The 14,790-nt window shown below is 37.7% G+C and overlaps 1 protein-coding gene and 1 pseudogene across 8 annotated transcripts in view; one reads left to right on the plus strand and one right to left on the minus strand.

Annotated features, from left to right (window-relative positions):
* Positions 1 to 14,790, minus strand: part of KCNIP4 (potassium voltage-gated channel interacting protein 4) — a 1,115,095-nt gene that overhangs the window by 36,043 nt on the left and 1,064,262 nt on the right. The gene's annotated exons all lie outside the window — the stretch shown is intronic.
* On the plus strand, positions 6,103 to 6,664 carry LOC112836073 (centrin-2 pseudogene; annotated as a pseudogene).

Consider the following 14,790-nt stretch of genomic DNA (forward strand, 5'->3'; position numbering starts at 1 on the left):
TGAGCATCCATTCATTCCTCTGGAAAGAAGAAGGTGGCAGGTAAGTTGGCACTTCTTAGAAGAAGTTACCTTCTTAAGCAGTATAATTGTTAGTGACCATACTTACAGTGAGCTGTGTGCAAGTTCATAAGCAGAGACCAGCAAGCATCCTGGACACTTAGAAGAATGTGGGGCATTAACTCATGAGCTACACCAAAAGGAGACAGCTGAAGCAGACAAGGCAGGGAAAACAGGATTTCATGTGCGGTAGACTTCAGGGCTATTTATCATAAATGTATAAATAAAAGGATTAGCCCTTCAGTTTTCAGAGCATAAGAACTAGGAGCTAAGAACTAGAAGCTGTTTTAAATTTCTGTTCTTTTTTTAAAATTTAAATTCAATTAATTAACAATATAGTGTATTATTAGTTTCAGAGGTAGAGTTCAGTGATTCATCAGTCTTATATAATAGCCAGTGCTCATTACAACACGTGCCATCCTTAATGTCCATCACCCAGTTACCCCATCCCCCACCCACCTCCACTCCAGCAACCCTCATGTATACCACATGGACTCTATCCAATTATTATAGTTAAGATTCTGGTGTCTGCAGTGTCCCCAAATCAGATAAGAAGTCTCCTTACAGAGGATTCCTTAACAAGTGGATTTTTGTCTGGTTGTATTATTTGCTACAGATATATCATAACATTTGGGAAATACTGGCTTTTGTTTTCTTAATTTTCAAGATGTGAGCATATCAAGCTGAGTTATAATTTCATAGCCAAGACAACTTTTTATCCTTTGAGTTCTTCTTTCAGATTTTCAATTCATTAGTTGATTAAATTGTTAAAACACCCCACCACCTCCAGCAGGGATGACTTTCACAGACAGATAGAGTGAACTCACTGATACAATAAAAATGAAGGATGGAGTGTTTCATTTTCAGAGACCTGCAAGTGGAAAGCATGACTGGCTTTATATATTATTCCACCCTCTTTAATACCTAAACCAATTGGGAAAGCATAGGTTCTTCTAAATTAAATTCCATGCCCCACTTCCTTCTTTTGGAACGGAGTTGCTCAGGAAAGTCACTCTCTTAGTAGCATGAAAATTTAAACATGGCCTGCATTTCACAGTTATGCGAGAATTTTTGAAAGTTTAAATGGTGCTATGCCACGACTTGTACTGCTAATGTCCCCAGATTCTGTATGTGGATTTCTCTGTTCCTCTTAGACTTGGTAAATACTCTGTAGGCAGGGACTGATCTTTATAGAGCCCAACGGTGTTTAGAACAGAGAGTATTACAAATGTTTATCTGAAATGGATAAATGTTTAACCAGCTCTTAGCTGCTTTTTTTTTTTTTTTTTTTTTAAAGTAGGCTCTACACCCAACATGGGGCTTAAATTCACAACCTTGAAACTAAGAGTCACATGCTCTACCAACTGAGCCAGCCAGGTACCCCTTCAACCTGCTCTTAGCTTTTAAGAAATTAGAAAATAGGGGCACCTGGGTGGCTCAGTTGGTTAAGCGTCTGCCCTTCAGCTCAGGTCATGATCCCAGCATCCTGGGATCGAGCCCCACATCGGGCTCCATGCTCAGCAGGGAGCCTGCTTCTCTTTCTCCCTCTGCCTGCATGTCTGCCTACTTGTGGTCTCTCTCTCTCTCTGTCAAATAAATAAATAAAATCTTTTTAAAATAAATTTGCTCTGGCAGCTTCTTTGGAAAACTTGTGGGCAAATTTTTGGAATGCCATACACTCCGAAATACTTTTTCCCTGTAATTTGTGTTCTTCTCTATTTAATTGTGCTGAGGAACATTTCTGATGCCTTGTGTTGTATTTTTTAAAAAGATTTATTTATTTATTTGGGAGGGGAAGGGACAGAGACAGAGAGGGAGAGAGGGAGAATCTCCAGCTGACTCCCCACTGAGCATGGAGTCTGAAGCAAGACTCAATCTCAGGACCCTGAGATCAAGAGCCTGAGATCATAACCTGAGTAGAAACCAAGAATCTGACACTCAACCGACTGAGCCACCCAGGAGCCCCAGATGCCTTGCGTTGTATTATTCAAAGTCTCCATTTTCTCTTATGTATGTATCTCTGTCCCTAGCCACCACTAGAGACCATTAAATGGTTATGAAGAATTTTTGAGGTCAAAATCTTGGTTCCACCCCCTACCCTCATCACTGTTTATCATAAACATGTTCATAGAAATTAAGAGGAAACCACCCGGGTCAGAATAAAACATTTCTTTTTTTTTTTTTTTAAAGATTTTATTTATTTATTTGACAGAGAGAGAGACACAGCGAGAGAGGGAACACAAGCAGGGGGAGTGGGAGAGGGAGAAGCAGGCTCGCCGCGGAGCAGGGAGCCCAATGCGGGGTTGGATCCCAGGACCCTGAGATCATGACCCGAGCCGAAGGCAGACGCTTAATGACTGAGCCACCCAGGTGCCCCAGAAGAAAACATTTATTTCAACAAGAATTTTAAAATCTTTACTGTATTCAACAATTGGGCTGTAAAAAGCTCATTTAAATAAGAGGATTGGCCTTCGTTTTCAGAGCATAAAAGCTGATCACTAAGAACTAGAACTGGTTATAAATTTCTGTTTTCTTTTTTTAATTTAAATTCAATTAATTAACATACAGTGTATTATTAGTTTCAGAGGTAGAGTTCAATGATTCATCAGTTGCATATAATACCCAGCGCTCATTCCATCCCGTGCCCTCCTGAATGCCCATCACCCAGTTACCCCATCCCCCACCCACCTCCACTCCAGCAACCCTCAGTTTGTTTCCTAGAGTTAAGAGTCTCTTATGGTTTGTCTCCCTCTCTAATTTCCTCATTTTATTTTTCCTACCTTCCCATATAATCCTTTGTTTTGTTTCTTAAATTCCACATATGAGTGAGATCATATGATAATTGTCTTTCTCTGATTGACTTATTTTGCTTAGCACAATACCCTCTAGTTCCATCCATGTCATTGCAAATGGCAAGATTTCATTTTTTTGATGGCTGAGTAATATTTCATTATATATGTATACCATATCTTCTTTATCCATTCATCTGTTGATGGACATCTGGGCTCTTTCCATAGTTTGATTATTGCGGACATTGCTCCTATGAACATTGGGGTGCAGGTGCCCTTTCAGATCACTGCATTTGTATCTTTGGGGTAAACACCTAGTAGTGCAATTGCTGGGTTAAGTTTCTATTCTAATGTCATTTATTTTCTTCCAGTCTAAGTTTCCTCACTTGTAAAATGACCTCTAAGAAATACTGACATCACATGTAAAAAACAATAGAAAATTAAAATAGTGTATAAAAAAGAAAAACTTTAAAAACTGGATACAACCAACATGATGGGTCTATTTTGCTGTTTCCAAAATTTGCATTAAGAAACTTCTGCATTCTCTAATACACTCTTTGGGCTAAATATAAATTTTATATTGAAAAAAAATTGGCGAAAGACTTCCCTCCTTAATATTGGAAAAGACACAAGTGCTGGGTGATAATCAAGATTCAGTTCAGTTGTTTGAGTGTGAGGGTACAGGCACACTCTGAGCCCAGTGAGGTTCCCCAGTCACCCAGGGTGATGGAGAAATCCCAGGCACAAGGCAAATTTTCTCTGCACCTCAAACTCTCTTTTCCAACTCTAAGGAAGAGGGAAATTACATGAGATTTACAGCCAAAAAAAAAAAAAAGGAAAAGAAAAGAAAAAAATCTCAAGTTCCAGCTCTACTAACAAAGAAATCATTGAAATGTTCAGCCTCTTGAGTCTTAGTCTATAAAATGTAGAATGTAATAGAATTTTACAGTGAGGAAATGATAACTCATCTACAATATGTATATAAAGATCCTAACACTATTCTAGAAACTCTACAAATGTTGATGTCTTTTAATATTCTCAAGTCACTTATGCTGATTGTGCAGAAATGAAGTTGCCCAAATTTTGTAGGAAAAGCCTTTCTGGGATCGGGCCCAAGTCCTAAACCTTTATTAGAATGCATGTAGTTATTTGATTTAAAGAGTCTTCAGAAAAAGATTTCCCCAACTTTATGCAAAGAGAGGGTTCATTTGGTCAAAACTCATTTTGTCAATTACAACAGAGTTAAGTTCTGCAGGTATCCAAAACCACTGGGGTTGAGGGGGAAAGACAACAGTGACCGAAGAGAAGTCCCGTATATTAGTTCTATTGTTGCACAAAAAATTGTTCAAAACTTAGTGACTTAAGACAACACAAGTTTATTATCTCAGTTCTGTGGGGCAAGAGTCTGTCAGCGCTCAGCTCTGTTCTTTACTCAGGGTCTCACACTCAACATGTTAGCTGACTGGTTCTCTTGTGAACCTGGCCATGTTCCTCCTAGCTCATTCAGATTATTGGCAGGATTTTGTTTCTCTTGGTTGTAGGACTGAGGTCCCCATTACATGGTGGACTATTAGCTGGATGCCTTTCTCAGTTTTCTTCTCACAAGTTCTGATTTCACTTATCTTTTAAAGGGCTCATGTGAATAGATCAGACCCACAAGGATGATCTCTGTATCTTAAGTTCAACTGATACAGGACTTTAATTACACCTGTAAAATCTCTTTAAGGTGATACCTCGATTAGTGTTTGGTTGAATAGCCAGGCGACAGGAATCATGAGTGGGCCACCTTTAGAGGTCTGAAAACTACAGTCTGCTTCTTCTCAATATGAGTTGATCTCGGTTTTCATAGCAGTTTCTGTTTGTCTTCTCTATAGTAAAATTCACTACTTGGAACCCTAGTTTACCTAGATTTGAAAGGAATCCACCTTGTCAAGGCTGTGTTCAGGAGTGCACAGGACCAGCACTGACTGCAAAATTGAATATTCTTTTCATGATTGCTATGCAGCAATATTGCTATGAATCGTATTCCATATGCTGAGGGGTGTCCTGTCTCTATTCTTTTCTGCTCTATATCATCAAGGTCATTATGCAGATTTTATGAATTGATCAAATCACTTTCAAATTGGCATGACATCAGCCTACTGATATTGGAAAAAGAAAACACAACTGAATAAAAAAATTCCACTTAAAAGAATTGTGCAATGTTTCAATTGGAAAGAATAAAACACCAATATGATGATATACATGTACATCCACCACACATATATATTTATGTGTATATACATATATATATATAATTATAAGAAGATGTGTTTTTCTGCAGCTTTGCAGCATCTTATTCTCAGTCTCCTTTTCCTGACCTACTGCATTGGTTAGATTCTGGCTCTTTGATGACTTTACTGTGCCTCTCTTCTCTTGGCTTCTTATGTGAGATCATACCTTTTCCTCATTGTGTAAGCCATTTTTATTTATTGGTTTTCAGTTACTTACAGTCAAAAACACCCTAACATATGCAATGACCCTGTTGTCATTTTATTATATCTTTCAACAGTGTGGGAAAATGGAAATGAGCTCACTTTATTGTTTACTGACAAATTCGGTGGAAGTTCTGCTGGACAAAGAAGTATAATCTATGAGTTTGCATATGGGTGTGTCTATGTATGTAGATACAGTTGATTTGACTTGTCTAGATTGTAGAAAAATCTGTTCTAAGATATTTTCAGCTTTGAGGGAATGCAGAGGGTGCAGGATGAATAAAAGTAGCAGCTAATGATCACCCATGGTATGCTGGGCACTGAGCCAGCTTCTGTAGGAGATGAGTGTTCTCATTAAGTCCTCATAATAAGCAAAAGAAGTAGATATTTTCTTACATGGTATGTGAGAAATGAGCTCAGAGAGGTTTAATAAACTTCCCTAAGGTCAAGCAGATATTCAGCTATAGGACTGGGATTTGAACCCGCGTTTGGCTATAAAGTTCTTGTATCTTACTAAGTTGCCTCCATGAAAGACTATAGAAAAGAAAAATAATATTGAATATTCTTTTCATGACTGAAAAGAATATTTTACCCAATATTTTTCAAATCTATTAATTCACACTCAAAAAAGGAAAACCATTAATCATTTATTCAACAAATATTCCCAGGTCAGCAAACATGGTCCCCACCCATTTGGAGCTTACAGTCCAGGCGGAAGACAAGCATTCTTCAAATATTCACACAAATAAATTCATATTAAAACCCATTAGGCCAGGCAGCGGAGTCCATTGGCAATGGCCTCTAACTTTAAGAAGGCAAGCATGGCATCATCTGCCCACCGAAAAAGGGTGAGTCCTAAGCCAGAGCTTACTGAAGAGCAGAAACAGGAAATCCGGGAAGCTTTTGATCTCTTTGATGCTGATGGAACTGGGACCATAGATGTTAAGGATCTTAAGGTGTCAATGAGGGCACTGGGCTTTGAACCCAAGAAAGAAGAGATCAAGAAAATGATAAGTGAAATCGATAAGGAAGAGGCAGGAAAAATGAACTTTAGTGACTTTTTGACTGTGATGACTCAGAAAATGTCTGAGAAAGATACCAAAGAAGAAATTCTGAAAGCTTTCAAGCTCTTCAATGATGATGAAACTGGGAAGATATCATTCAAAAATCTAAAGTGTGTGGCCAAGGAGTTGGGTGAGAACCTCACTGATGAGGAGCTACAGGAAATGATCAATGAAGCTGATCGAGATGGAGATGGAGAAGCCAATGGGCAGGAGTTCCTGCGCATCATGAAAAAGACCAGCCTTTACTAAAATCAGCCTCTTCTTTTCATATTGTGTGAAACCTGGGTTTTGGGAACATAAACTATTTTCTCCTACTGACCTCCCTGTATAACTTTAGTAACAATCTTGAATCTCTTTTAGGTATTTGAAAGTGTTCTTTGACATGTAAGTTCTTTGTAAGGTGGCCTGCTGATGGTTTCAATTCCCCAGAGCAAAACAAAAGCATATTAGGGTGGTGAAAAGGGTTTTAAAGCTTTCACCTACCTGCATTTCTGCCTTGTATCACCTCACTCTTATCATGGCTACCCCAGAACGACTTCTTAGACAAGCACATGTTGTATCCATGCCACCAGAAGCAGGGGGAATCTGTTATAACTGACACCTGAGTGCAGCTTTCTCTTTTATAAAACCCAGTGAACGTACATGCATTTGGATGTGTGTTTATGCTATTTGTTTTGTCTTAAAAATAAAGGCTTTCTTATTAAAAAAAAAAACAAACCCCATCAGAGCAAAACAGCATGAAAAATCTAACTGCTTTTCATAAATTAATTCAAATGTCACAGGTGAGGAGATGCAGGACAGCCATTTCATTTGCTTTCATGAGGAAGGTATAGGACACGGTCAAACCCAGCCCTCAAATACATCTTATTATATATTCCTTTCTTGTTCTTAATTCTGAGAAAAGAATTCTTTGTCCCTCTCTTAGGTACTTGCTTCTCAGCAAGCTGCTGTTTCAGGAGCAGCCCTGAGTCTCTGGAGCTTAGCTACAAGTCAGAGGAATGTTTGTTCTGTTTAACTAAATTCTGTTTACTGCAAATACATAAGAAGTCTTACCCTTCTTTGCCTCCAGTGATTCTTTAGAGGCCCTTCTCTAAAGGCGACAATTAGCAAGGGTCACTGCCCGGGAGGACAACCCTGCCTTGACTTGCAATGCTTCTAGGTTCCCCACTGTGGGCACAATGGCTCAGAAGGAGACTGGGGACCTACCTGGTTACTCTGTCAGCTGCCCGGAGAGCTTCCAAGGGGTCTCCAGAGCTCAGGTGATGCGCCAGATCCGCTAGCCGGCCTCAAACATTCTGAGTGTTTTATTACAACATTGAGGCACAAGGGGGCAGCAGTGTCCTCCCTGAGAGCAGGAAATCTGATTTCTAGTTCATACTCTGAGAGTTCTTCCCCTAAACTTGTTATTGGTGTAAGTATGAGTAGATTTCTTTCCAGAAAGATATTTTCCCTTTATGAAAGGGGACTGTGAGCTCCTGTTCCCGAATTTGGTATGTAGAATTTCATTTTTTTTTAAGTAGGCTCTTCACCCAGCGTGGAGCCGAATGTGGGGCTCAAACTCATGACTGAGATCAAGAACTGAGCTGAAACCAGGAGTCAAACACTTAACAAACTGAACAACCCAGGCGCTCCCCAAATTAGGTATATAGGAACATTAACTATTTCAGGGAAAGGGGCTCAGAAACTATTAACTGCTCTACTCTGGATATTATAGTTGGAGTAAATCAGCCTAAAATTACAATCTCTTTTTTGGCAGTTGAGCCACCCCTAATTTTAGTCATTAAAAATCTATAGGTTGTAGGTCTAAGGAAACAAGTAAATAAGCAAGACAACAACAAAAATCCCAAGTCTGAAATTCAAATAAATTTGCTTTTAAGTGCATGTGTGTTCTGAAGTCAGATTGCTTGGGTTTGCTTGGCTATATTACTGGGGAAAATTTTAAATCTTTAAAACAGAAATAATGATAATACTTATCTTGGAGTTATTATGAGGTTTAAATAATGATAACCCATATACAATGTTTAGTACAATATCTGGCATTAACTGTGATGAAGATGATTTCTATAACAGTGGGGGTGATTATTACGACCCTGTTCAGTTTTTGTTATTTTTTAACTTAATGGAGGATGTTAGATCCTTACTAAATACTTTCTGTTTATTTAATCATAAATCAATCTTCCTTTTTCTTGTTCTAAATTGTTCTAAATTGTAGTCTCTGGAATTTGCTAGCCCCTGACTTAAAATCCACTCATATCACTAGTTTTGGGACTTCGAATGGGTTAACTTCTGCAAGCCTGGGTTTTCCCATCATTCATTTATTCATCAAATATTTTTGAAAACATATTATATATCAGAGAGTGTAGAAAGTGTTGGGGATAAACAATCAACAGGACAGACAAAGCCCTCTGGGGAGTTTGGAATCTATCAGAGAAGGCACACATGAAACGAGGAGCTCCAGAGATGATCATTTAGCTAGAGCAGGGGTACGTGCTCCAGAGGAAGAATGGGAGACCAGTCTAATGCAGGAAAGGTTACAAGGAAGACCTTCTTGAAGAAGTCACACTTCAGTGACTTTTAAGCAGTGACCTGAAGGATGAGAAGGATGAGAAGTTCACAAGAGCTGGGGGAGAGGTCAAGGGCATATGCAAATCCTGGCATGAGTTCAAGTCATAGTGATAGTCTCAGCCCTAGTTAGTTAATTCCTGGCCCACTAGACATGTCAAGGATCGAGGTCTTTACCATTCATGTGATGAGGATAATATACCTGTTTTATAGAGCTATGGAGAGAATTAAGTGATCCTTTACACAAAGTGCCCAGTAAAAGGGCAAATCACATTCTACACAATCAACATTGCTTTGTTTCTTTTTCTGTCCTACCAGAGCTGAATATCTAACTTTGGTATATTACTTATCTAGTACATAATTATTTAGCATCTACTACAGTGTATGAGGTTCTCTGCTTAAGCTGAATAAACAGAAGAGGAAAAAACAGACATGGTCTTGCTCTGGTGGAGGTTTTCCACCAATCAGCTACTATGTTCTTTGTGTGGGTGAATTTATTTCACCTGAACAAGAGTTTCAACATAGCTGAGGATTAAGGTCTCTTGTTCCCATCTCCATAACTGAAAAAAAAGCAAACACACAGAATAAACTCTCATTGCCATGGATTACACTGCAAATAATTTAGGATTATTACTTTGTAGGAGGAGTTTCTGCATCTTTCTTTACTTTTGACAATAATTAATAATAATGATGATGATAATTTCTACAATGCATACTTGTACACAGTGCACCTAATTAGGATGGATACTTTATACTATTATAAGTGCTAATGAGGCCTCAATGATACTGTGTTAGGAGCTAGCATCCTTCCAGAGGGTTGGAAGTCCAGCACCCTAGTAGATGTAGCTCTACAGATATGTTTACCCTGATAACTGAAGTAGTTTAACTTTTATTATATTTAATATATTAAGTATTACACATATATTTATTTAATATATAAAAATCTTGACTTCTCAAAAGTATTCCAGGCATAGAAAAGAATCATCAAATCACAAAAACTACCACTTTTACTCTTCATTTATATCTACACACTTTTCATTTTTAGAGCTTGTCAATATTCAAGACATTTATTTTGCAAATATGGTAAAGGCATTATTTCAATCAGCAAGAGATCCTCTTCAAAACTCATGTTATATAAGTTTGTGATAATTTTTATTCTCTCTAGTGAGGCATAAAGCTACAGGCTTTATGTTCTTGCCACATAATGAAGTAAAAACAATACATGTTTTATTTAGTATCTTACAGATGTTTTCATTTTCTTGTTCATTAGCTGTTAACCTTACTGCTTCCCAGAGAGAGATAAATGTTAGATTTAAATTATGGGAGATTTATCTCAAGTCTTCTCTGGGTTTTGTTGTTGTTGTTTTATGTGTGTTTTTTGTTCGTTTGTTTTGTTATTTTTGTTGGAAGATGAGAAGTCTAGGATGGTTTGGCCTCTATATAACCTCTCAAAATATTCTAGACATCTCTTGTTTTTTCACAGCCTAACATACCTAGTAAGATAAGGAATGTTTCCTCTGGTAGTTAAAATGCACAGTTGAAAAAGAACACTTTTCCCCAGAGAACTGGGATAATTGTATTTTATCTATCATTTCTAATTATATTTTCATTCTTATAACTAATTTTGTCCTTCTTTAAGAATTATTTCCTTGATTCTACCATCGGAAAATGATTTGTCACATCTTTCCATAAGTGTTTGATTTTTGCCTTTTTCCATTTTATGGCTCTGTGTCAGGCACCGTAAGCAAAGTAATCCAGGTCATTACTTCAGAATAAAATATGAACTAAATATTGTAGAGTATAAATTATTCACTGAGAGCACAGTTAGTACCTGTATTATGATTTCTTCATTTTGTGACTATTATAAAGAGTAATTTTGAATGAATGGAGGCATTATTCTTTAAGATCAGAATGCAGACAGATAGACTTTCTTTGGTGGGGGGATGTGGAGGGAAGTGAGTTATGGGGAAAAGATGGAAAGATGGATTAGTGCTGTTTCCGACAAATTGAAGTTTGAAGTATCTGATGGACATCTAGGGGGAAATAGAGAGTCAACAATCAGGAATCAGTCTGGGGCTCAGGTAAGAGTCCTAAGCTTATATCTATGGATTTATGTGCCTTTAGCACAAAAAATCAGGGAGCTAAATACACTGTCTTGGGGAACAGCAACATTTAAGAGATGGGCATAGGAGGAGTGGTCCAAAAAGGAGTAGTCAGAGAGGTACAAGGAGAAGCAACAGATAGTGATGTCAAAGGAACAAAGGACATTCAAGGAGCTCATGGCTTCTAGCTCCAAACTCAGCAGAGCTCAGTTCGGTCTCAAGACGTCATGAGAAAGAGGGGATAAAAGCATAGACTCTGGAACTGGACTGCATAGGCTTAAATTCAGGCTTTACTATTCATACTATCTGTGTTGGCTTGGGCAAGTTTATTAACTTCTCTGTGCCTTAGCTGCCTTATCTGTAAAATGGGACTAATAGTAATAGTCTTACCCCATAGAATTTATATAAAGATAACACTGGCCAGTATTTATAAAACCTTAGACCAATCTTTGGTTCATAACATACACTAAATACATTTACTAAATTTAAATCAAGCAATTAATTAATTTTAAGACTGGAAAGTATTCAATACATTTGCAAAGGAAAAAGAGTGTGACACACATAACTGAGTATAGGGAAAACTGGGGAAATTTAAATGAAATCAATGGGGAGCTTCAGTGTCAGTGTCTTGATTGTGATAGTGCACTACAGTTTTGTAAGATGTTATTGTTAGAATAAAATGGTAGAGGGGGGACCTCTTTGCAGTGTGTCTTGCAACTGCATGTGAATCTACATTTATCTCAAAATAAAGGGTTTAATTTTTCAAAAACACTCATAACCATGAAAAAAAGTTTTGACCTAAGGAAGAACAGTTTAGGTGACATAGGAGGGACAAAGCTTATAGCTAGGGATTAGGTTGGAGGTGAGATATTATAGACTGAGTTTTGGTCATTCTTTTAGGAATTGTGTAAGAACAGTGTAAGAATAAACATTGCCAACAGAGAGGCCAGTGTCTGCAGATAAGTATTGTTGTTTGTAATGGTTTGGAGTATGTACTCTTACATATTTTTCTAAGTGCGTAAGAGACTTGAGTAGTTTTAGAGGACATAAGGAAGCAGCCAGAAGAGACAGGGGGTTGGGGAGAAATTAGAGATACAGAATAACGAGGGAGCAAGATATCAAAAGGAATGGGATTAAGAATACAGGGAAAATGGAACATTCTTTTGTATTGGAAAGAAGAAGACAGTAAATAAATATAAATCAAGTGCCAACTATGTACTAGACCTTGTTCTAGGAATTGAGGATGCGGTGGTGATTGTCCATAATTTTCTGTGAGAAAACAGATGCTTTTGTAGATGCATTTATTGATGGAATCAGGAGAGTTTTAAATGATGTAAAGGTATTTAATTTTAGCTAAGTATAGCTGGAGAGACATTTGATTATGGATAAATAAAGGGGATATCAAATTGGGTATAAAACTTGTGAATTAATGGTGACTCTTATGCCTCTGATTTTCTCCTTCTGGCAAGTAGTAGAAGAGTAAAAAGATATTGGTTGACTTCAGAGTTGGCTTTTGCTATACTGACATTACAATAGGTTAAAAAATGGTTCCCCAAAAGATATACTTACTCTAAATCCTGGAAACTGTGAATATTACCTTATATTTTAAAGATGTGATTACTTTAAGAATCTTGAGATAGTGAGATTATACTGAATTACCCAGGTGGGCTCTACATGCCATCACAAATGTCCTTATAAGACTGAAGCAGAGAGATTTGATTCACATGCAGACAGGGAGGTGATGTGAAGATGCAGCAGAGAGATACTCGTCCTAAAAATTGGAGTGATGCAGGCACAAGCCAAGGAACGCTGGCACCCACCAAAAGTTGGAAGAGGCAAGGAACAGATTTTCCCCTAGAGCCTCTGGAAAGAACTTCTTGATTTTGGCTCAATGTTATTGATTTCAGACTTTTGGCCTCCAGACTGTGGCAGAAAAATTTCTGTTGTTTTAAGCCACCTTATTTGTGGTATTTTGTTAAGGCAGTCATAAGAAATCAACACAGGTATGATCATAGAACAAGAGTAAAGGAGCAGGAATGCTTCAGAGGTGTTTCATGTGATCAAAGCCATATGGTCTAGATTAACGTGGAGCCAGTGAGACTATAGCAGGGATGGTGACGACAATACTCTGGTTTTTAAAGTCAGTAAGCAGGAGGTAGTGGGAGACAGGGCCCAAGGCATTCAAACAGAGGGAAAGTTGTGGTTGAAAGGGAGAGACTAATTTAAGATTTCTGGAATGGCACACTTTTAGGTAATTATGAGGTCCAAATTATGCCCATCAGAGTAAAAGTGGAATAGAAGAGAAAATAACAGCATTCAAAAAGTCAAGAAACTCTGAAGTTCAGGTAGGTTTCTATTAGGTCAGTTTCATGGACACTGCATTAAGGCCAAGAAATCAAGATTTTTAAGTCAGAGATCCAAATCTTGAAAGAGTATGAGATAGTGACTCTGGAATGACAGCATGGGATATGTTGATTCTGACTCTCCCTGGCTCTGCTCTATTCTACTCTTGTCTGCTTTAGGAAGTTCCAGTCTTTCATTTCACATGATATTGGTGGGGTTCTCAATTCCAATACCCTCTGTTTTCTGAGACCACAGGGCTAGGTCAATATTACAGGCTTGTTCAAGAACAATTCTCCATCACCCAGGTCACAGTGATTGGTTCAGGTATGTCATGTGACTAAATTCAGATCCTTTCTTGCTGGAGCTATCAGGGTTTTCTCTGGGAAGGCAGAGGAAAGAGAATCCTGATGATGATATTGTTGGAGCCCCAATCCAGCTGTGCCTGATGCTATTAATGTTTCTCTAAGTTATGTGAGCCAATACAATTTTTAAAACTTTGAATATGCTATAAGGACTAGAAATTGTGCAATAAGGCATGAAAAGAAAATACAGATTGGGAAGGAAGACATAAAACTGTCTGTGTTCTCAGATTATATGACTGTCAATGTACAAAGTCTGAAAGAATCAACCAAACAAGCAATAAGCAATTATAGCAAGGTTGTAGAATATAAGGCTAATATACAAAAGTTAACTGCTTTCCTGTATAGTAACAATGAAAAAGTGGAATTTGAAATTAAAAACACAATGTCATGACATTGCCATACCCCAAAATGAAATATTTAGATACAAATATAATAAAATATGTACAAGTTCTAAATGAGGAAAATTGAAAAACTCTGATGAATGAAATCAAAGAATAAAGAAGTGGAGAGAGATTCCTTGTTCATGGATAGGAAGACTCAATATTTCCAAGATGTCAGTTCTTCTCAACTTCATCTGTAGATTCAAAACAATCTTAGTCAAAATCCCAGGAAGCCATTTTATGGATAGCAACAAAACTGATTCTGAAGTTTATATGGAGAGGCCCAGAATAGCCAACAGGAAGCAGAATAAAGTTGGAAGCTCGATGATCCCTGACTCCAAGACTTAATATAAAGCTACAGTAATCAAGACAGTAGGGTATTGCTGAAAGAAAACACAACTAGAATAATGAAACAGAATAAGGAACCCAGAAATAGACCCACAGTCAACTGATCTTTGACAAGGTGCAAAGGCAATACAGTGGAGCAAAGTTAGTCTCTTTAACAAATGGTGCTGGAACAACTGGAAATACACATGCAAAAGAACCGCACACACACACACACACACAAATGAAACTAGACACAGACCTTACAAGCTTCACAAAAACTAACTCAAAGTGGATAACAGACCTAAATGTAAAGCACAAATCTGTAAAACT

This window comes from Callorhinus ursinus, unplaced genomic scaffold, assembly GCF_003265705.2.
Source record: "Callorhinus ursinus isolate GAN/ISIS: 27379988/994484 unplaced genomic scaffold, GSC_fseal_2.0 scaffold4, whole genome shotgun sequence".
Taxonomy (NCBI): Eukaryota; Metazoa; Chordata; class Mammalia; order Carnivora; family Otariidae; genus Callorhinus; species Callorhinus ursinus.